Source organism: Nicotiana attenuata, unplaced genomic scaffold (assembly GCF_001879085.1).
Source record: "Nicotiana attenuata strain UT unplaced genomic scaffold, NIATTr2, whole genome shotgun sequence".
Taxonomy (NCBI): Eukaryota; Viridiplantae; Streptophyta; class Magnoliopsida; order Solanales; family Solanaceae; genus Nicotiana; species Nicotiana attenuata.
The window spans coordinates 552,451-559,842 of record NW_017670542.1 but is presented as its reverse complement, the minus strand read 5'-3'; positions in this window follow the sequence as shown (position 1 = coordinate 559,842).

The window sequence follows — 7,392 nt, the reverse complement described above, 5'->3', positions numbered from 1 at the left end:
TAGTACCTTGGCGCAAATGCTCAAACTCTGCGCGCCATGCGTCCCTGAGGCTCTGAGGGACATACTCTCTCAGGAACATATCTGAAAACTGAGTCCAAGTTAGGGAAGCTGTCTCACCCGGACTGTCTAACTCGTAAGCACGCCACCACTGATAGGCGACTCCTCGAAGCTGGAAAGTAGTGAAGGAAACCTCGCTCGATCCTGATATGCCCATAGTGCGGAGAATACAGTAGCACTCCTCCAAAAATCCCAAAGCATCCTCTGATGCTAACCCACTGAATACAGGAGGATCATATTTCTTGAACCTCTCAAGTCTCCGCTGCTCGTCCTCTGAAGCAGCTGACCCATCCTCGGGCTGAACTGGCGCTGCAGGCGGTGCGGGAATAATCTCGGGAACCTGCTCAACCTGCACTCGCTGCTCAGGAGTGCGGACGGCGGGAGTCTGTGCTCCTCCCCCGGCCTGGGATGTGGCTGCAGCAAGGGGAAGCAACCCTGCCTGAGCCAAGGTGGTGTACATACTCATGAACTGAGCCAAAGTCTCCTGGAGNGTTCAAGTTTCAGCAATCAGGCGCCCACCTGGAGAGCAAGGGAATACAATTCAAGTTTCAGCAATCAGGCGCCCACCTGGAGAGCAAGGGAGTACAGTTCAAGTTTCAGCTTTCAAATTCTTCGAAAATTTAGTAATATGATTCAGTTTAACACTCACATATGTGCCCAGCTACCAAACTGGGGCAGAAAATTTTCTTTGTTTTATCTATTTTGTTGAAATCAGGTACCCACTTGGAGAACAGGGAGAAGCAGTTCAAGTTTTAGCAATCAGGCGCCCACCTGGAGAGCAAGTGAATACAATTCAAGTTCAGCAGTCAGGCGCCCACCTGGAGAGCACGGGAATACAATTCAAGTTCAGCAGTCAGGCGACCACCTGGAGAGCACGGGAATACAATTCAAGTTCAGCAATCAGGCGCCCACCTGGAGAGCACGGGAATACAATTCAAGTTCAGCAGTCAGGCGCCCACCTGGAGAGCACGGGAATACAATTCAAGTTCATCTGTCAGGCGCCCAACTGGAGAGCACGGGAATACAATTCAAGTTCAGCAGTCAACCGCCCACCTGGAGAGCACGGGAATACAATTCAAGTTTAGCATTCAGCCGCCCACCCGGAGAGCACGAGAATACAGTTCAAGTTCAACAATCAGGCGCCCACCTGGAGAGCACGGGATTACAGTTCAAGTTTTTTTTGGCAATCAGGCATCCACCTGAAGGAAAGGGAAAGCATCTCAGATTATAATTGTCACGACCCCAGTTCGCCCTACGTGAACATGTCGTGATGGCACCTAGTCCCTATAACTAGGTAAGCCTAACAATGCGGAAATAACAACCTAACCTGCGGAATAATTAATTAGAACTGAACATATCAAAATAATAACTGCATATAAGGCCGCTCGGCCTATACAACTCAAAAGAAATGCGGAAGTCTACAACTCAATCCCAAAACCCGGAAACTCACGGGAACCACAGGATAACGGAAACATAGTACGCTGCTCTAACTCCAGAATATCTAAACAACTGAGGGAAAAGGGATAAACTAGATACTAAAGCTGGAACAGAATAGAGACTCCTGGTCTGCGGACGCGGCAGATATACCTCGAAGTCTCGCGTATCTCCTCGCCTCAAGGATAGTGCGCCTGAGTAGAGGTACCTGGATATGCACATGAAAAACATGCGCAGGAAGGGCATGAGTAGCCACACAGCGGTACTCAGTAAGTGCCAAGCCTAACCTCGGTTGGGTAGTGACGAGGAAGGTCAGGGCCCTACTGAGGTTAAACAATATAATATAAATCAACAGTATGAAAATAGGCAGTAACAGTGAGTACAGCAGTGGAATAAGACAGACTAAACAAAGCAATAACAAATACACAAAGAACGGAGCAAACACAGAATAAGTACAGCTCAATACCAATGGTAACAATGAGGATCTCCCAGGATACCGTCTCGTAGTCCAACTATCAATGTGCAGGGGGATCTATCGGGAATCTAACCCACAGTCCCAAAGTAAATGTGCAGGGGGATCTATAGGGAATCTGACCCGCAGTCCCAAGGTAAATGTGCAGGGGGATCTATCGGGAATCTAACCCGCAGTCCCAAAGTAAACAGACAAGGGGGGGGGGGGGGCTACCAGAATCCCACATCCGTAGTCCCAATGTAAATTCGCAACCACAGCCAGAAATATACCAAGAAATGAAGTACGAAATACAAACACAGATAGAACTAGTCTAGCATACTTCACATAGAACAGTCAAAACAACTTAAGCAATTAGGCAGTCAAGTAAGCTAAACATGCTTTTCCTAATCTAGCACAAGTTATAAATTCAAGTATAGTAAGGCAAGTAAGAAAGAAACTAAATCTCAATAATTTAAGTAAAAATTGGATTTTCATCAATCGGCTCAAGTACGCGCTCGTCACCTCACGCACAAGGCACTCAAATATCAAGAACAATCCTAAGGGAAAAGGTCCCCCACACAAGGTTAGACAAGCCACTTACCTCGAACCGGCTCAATATCAACTAGAAACCATGCTCTTGCCACGAGTATCCGACTCCAAATGGCCCAAATCTATTCAATTCAGTTACATATCGTAAATAATATTACAAACAACTGATTCCGCTAATAAATTTAAAGCTAGGGCGCAAAAATAGGTAAGATGACCAAAACGCCCCTCAAGCCAACATCTCGGAATCGAATAATTTTCACATTTTTAGAACCCTCGTACTCTCATGAGTCTAACCATATAAAAATCTCCCAATTTGGAGGTCAAATACCCACTCAAAACTCAATAGTTTAGGCAATGAAGTTTTACCCCAAATTATCCAATTTTTGATCCTAAATTTGAATTCCAATGATGTATTTAACTATATAATGATGAAATATAACAAAAATGGACCAAAGAAACGTTACCTGGTGATCTTCTCTGCGAAACTCACTCAAAATCGCCTTAAACCGAGCGCTCAATTGATTTTTCAACTTATGAAATTAAAACCCTCGAATTTCTATATCTGCATAGTGAATACCGCTTCTGCGGTCTAGGGACCGCTTCTGCGGTCCCGCCTATGCGAAACACTGGCCGCTTCTGCGGCTTCTTCTAAAAGGCCAAATTTCCGCTTCTGCGGTTCCTGAGGGGGGGACCAAACTCGCTTCTGCGATGAGGGAGCCGCTTCTGCGGCTCCGCTTCTGCGGTTCCCAAGCCGTAGAAGCAGAAATACCAGAAGGAACAAAAATACCAGCTGCTGCAAACTTAGAAATTTCCTCCGTTAACCACCCGAAATCATCCCGAGGCCCCCGGGACCTCAACCAAAAGCACCAATACCACCTAAAACCTTATTCGAACTTGTACCAATCCTTAAAACACCTAAAACAACACCGGAAACCCGATTTAATCAATTATTCAAGTCTAAGAACTTCAAATTTCTTCCAAATACGCTTTCGATAAAAAACCTAACCAAAACACGTCCGAATGATCTGAAATTTTGCACACACATCCCAAATGACATGACGGAGCTACTGCAACTTCCGGAATTCCATTCCGACCCTCGGATCAAAGACTCACTATCGGACCGGAAACTTCAAAAATACAAACTTCGGCATTTTAAGCCTAAATGAGCTACGGACTTCCAAAATTCATTCCGAACACGCTCCCAACCCCGAAATCACCTAACGGAGCTAACAGAACCATCAGATTTCCATTCCGAGGTCGTCTTCACACTGTTCCGACTACAGACCATTTTTCAACACTTAAGCTCTCATTTAGGCACTAAGTGTCCCAAAACACTCCGAATCCTAACACAGAACGTCCCGGCAAACCAAAATAGCAGAAACGAACTTAGTGGAAGCAGTTAAGGGGAGATCGAGGCGTAAATTCCAAAAAGGACCGGCAGGGTCGTTACAATGCTGATGAGGGCCAAGATCCTGCACTGGCGGTAGACCCGCCCACTTCTCTTGGGGGCTGTAGGTGCCTCTCTCCCCCGAGTTCCAATGGCGATGATGTTAAGATGCCACTTCAGACACCGATCGACACTAAGGTTATACAAGCAAAGGAAGTTGCACCGAATGTTCGCAACAACCCTCTCCCGGATCACAGAGGTGAGGGAGTGAACGTGATAGAAACTGATGAGGAGTGGATTAGGAAGGGTCCATCGAACTCATTCGAGAGGGAAACGCTCCTATGACATCTCCGGTCACCCTCACGCCAGTTGTGGTACAAACCCAGGCACCATTTGAAGTTGAGGTAGCTACACCCTTCACAGTAATGGTAGCTCCCACACCATCTTACAAGTGTGATGCCGTCGCGTAGGATTATGTTGCGGAAGCAAGAAGAAAGGGAAAATCCAAAATGGAAGAAATAGGTGTCGCGCAAGGTATGACTAGAACTGTCAGAATTTACACACCCAAGAATCTGGGAGAACAAGCTAAGAAGCTGCACCTAAGCCACCTGTTGTTGAGACTGGCACTAACGATCTTTGGAGGAAGATACAAGCAAGGGAATATTCTATTGTTGACCACCTGAACAAGACCCCTGCCCAAATATCCATCTTATGACTGTTGCAAAACTCATATGCACACAAGAATGCTTTGATGAAGGTGTTATGTGAAGTTTATGTACCCACTGGTATTACTAGTGGAGAGATGGCTAACATGGTTAGACAGGTACTGGAGAGTCACAAAATCACTTTCCACGAAGATGAGTTACCACCAGAAGGACTAAGTCACAACAAGGCGTTGCACATCACCGTGCAATTTGAGGATAAATACATTGCCAGGGTCCTGATAGATGGAGGTTTGAGTCTGAACATATATGCCTACTGACCACTCTGAAAAGATTGGTTAAAGGCCTGCACGAGACACGAATGGGAAGCATGAACGTGAAAGCATTCGACGGATCTCAGAAAGCCACTATCGAGGAAATCAACCTTGATCTGCAGATGGGTCTGACTTGGTTTGATGTTGAGTTCCAAGTGCTAGATATATCGGCTACTTACAACCTATTGTTGGGACGACCATGGATACATACAGCTGATGTAGTAGCTTCTACTCTGCACTAGGCTGTGAAGTTCGAGTGGAATCATCAAGAGGTGATCATTCATGGAGATAGAAGCAACCCCATCTACACCAATCAGACCGTTCCAATCATTGAAAACAGGAGGAAGTTGGGCGGAGAAACATACCATCGCATTGAACGGGTTAACGCAATTGAAAAGGATCGATGGTGGAGCAACAAGATAGAAAGCATATTGTTGTGGACAAGATATGAACCAGGCGAGGGCCTTGGAAAAGCTTTAGGGGATCACCAAACCCATACAACCACAGTATCACGGAACGAACTTTGGACTCGAGTATGAATATACCGTGCAAGAACATCAGGATTGGACACTGCCATAGCGCGCCCCTTATTATCCGCTGGAACAGCCCATACACCTCTGCACCAGACATTCCATCAAGCTGACGTAATATGGGGATCTGAGGAAGATGAGATTTTGGCTGGCATGAGGAAGCTGTTTCTGGATAAAGAAGACATGGACTGCAGTGCAATTGTTGAGGAGGAGGAGGAGGAGGTAGAAGACCTTACCATTCAAACAATGGAATAAGGAGCTGTTCTCAAGAACTGGAGCGCTGCACCATCCAGGACTCGCCGAGTTCCTAGGTAGCCTGGCAAATTAGCATGACTTATTTTCAAATTGTTTTGAGCATTTAAGACATTTTTCAGTATTTTGTTTTGAAATAATTACTCGAGCCATCGAGTCTTACTTGTTGACATTTTAATGTTTTATTAATGCATTATTGCTTTTCATATTTATTATCATCTTTCTATATTCTTTCATCATAATTATTATATATCCTGATGAACCTACGACTGTTACATGTAATGATACAACACAACATAAGGAAAGTGATTCGAAAGATCTGGAAGATGATGTAATACCTGAGGAAATTGTCAAAGAAGTGGAGAGTTTTGAAAACAAACTGAAGTCTAATTTGGAGGAAACTGAGGGCGTTAACTTAAGGGATTCCGAAACGGTCAAGGAAACCCGTATAAGCATCCATCTATCACCGTCAGAGAAAAAAGAGTATATCAGGTTCCTAAAAGAGAATGAGGACATCTTTGCATGGTCCTGCGCCGATATGACTGTGTTAAGCACATCCATAGTAGCTCACAAGCTACCCACCAATCCCATGTGTCCACCGGTAAAGAAGAAGCTGAAAAGTTCAAGCCAGATATGAGTTTGAAGATAAAAGGGGAGGTCACCAAGAAAATCAAAGCCAAGGTTCTCCGAGTGGTCGAATACCCGACCTAGTAAGCCAACATTGTGCCGGTTCCAAAGAAAGATGGGAAAGTTAGAGTACATGTCATTATCGAGATCTGAACAGAGCAAGTCCTAAGGATGATTTCTCGCTGCCTAACATACACATACTCATTGAAAACTGCGCCAAGCATGAATTCCAATCCTTTGTAGATTGCTTCGCAGGATACCATCAGATTTGGATGGATGAAGAGGATGCCGAAAAGACAGCCTTTATCATGCCATGGGAATATATTGTTACACGATGATATAATTTGGTTTGAAGAATGATGGAGCCACCTATATGAGGGCCATTACGACTATCTTCCACGACATGATACACAAGGAAATAGAGGTGTACGTGGATGATGTTATCATCAAATCGAAAAGGAGTTCGGATCACATAGTAGACCTGAAGAAATTTTTTGATCGACTTTGAAAATACAATTTGAAGTTGAACCCTGCAAAATGTGCCTTTAGAGTCCCTGCTGGAAACTTTTTAGGTTTCATCGTCAGCCGCCGAGGTATTGAGTTAGACCCATCAAAAATCAATGCTATCCAGGATTTGCCCCCGCCAAAGAATAAGCAAGATGTGATGAGTTTCCAAGGACGCCTCAATTATATCAGCCGTTTTATAGCACAATCAACGGTGATATGTGAGCCAATCTTCAAAATGTTGAGGAAATATGCTGCAACAAGCTGGACCGAGGAATGCCAGAAAGCCTTCGATAAAATCAAGGATTATTTGTCTAAACCACCTGTGTTGGTCCAACCAGAACCAGGAAGACCTCTGCTGCTTTATCTATTTTTGTTGGATAGGGCCTTTGGTTGCATTCTAGGACAACATGATGAAACTGGAAGGAAGGAGCAGGCAATATATTATCTCAGCAAGAAGTTCACACCTTATGAGCCCCGCTATTCTTTGTTGGAATGCACCTACTGTGCATTGACATGGATAGCCCAGATGTTGAGAAATTATTTCTATGTGTACACTACATATCTCATATCTAGGATGGATCCGCTAAAATACATCTTTCAGAAACCCATGTATATGGGTAAG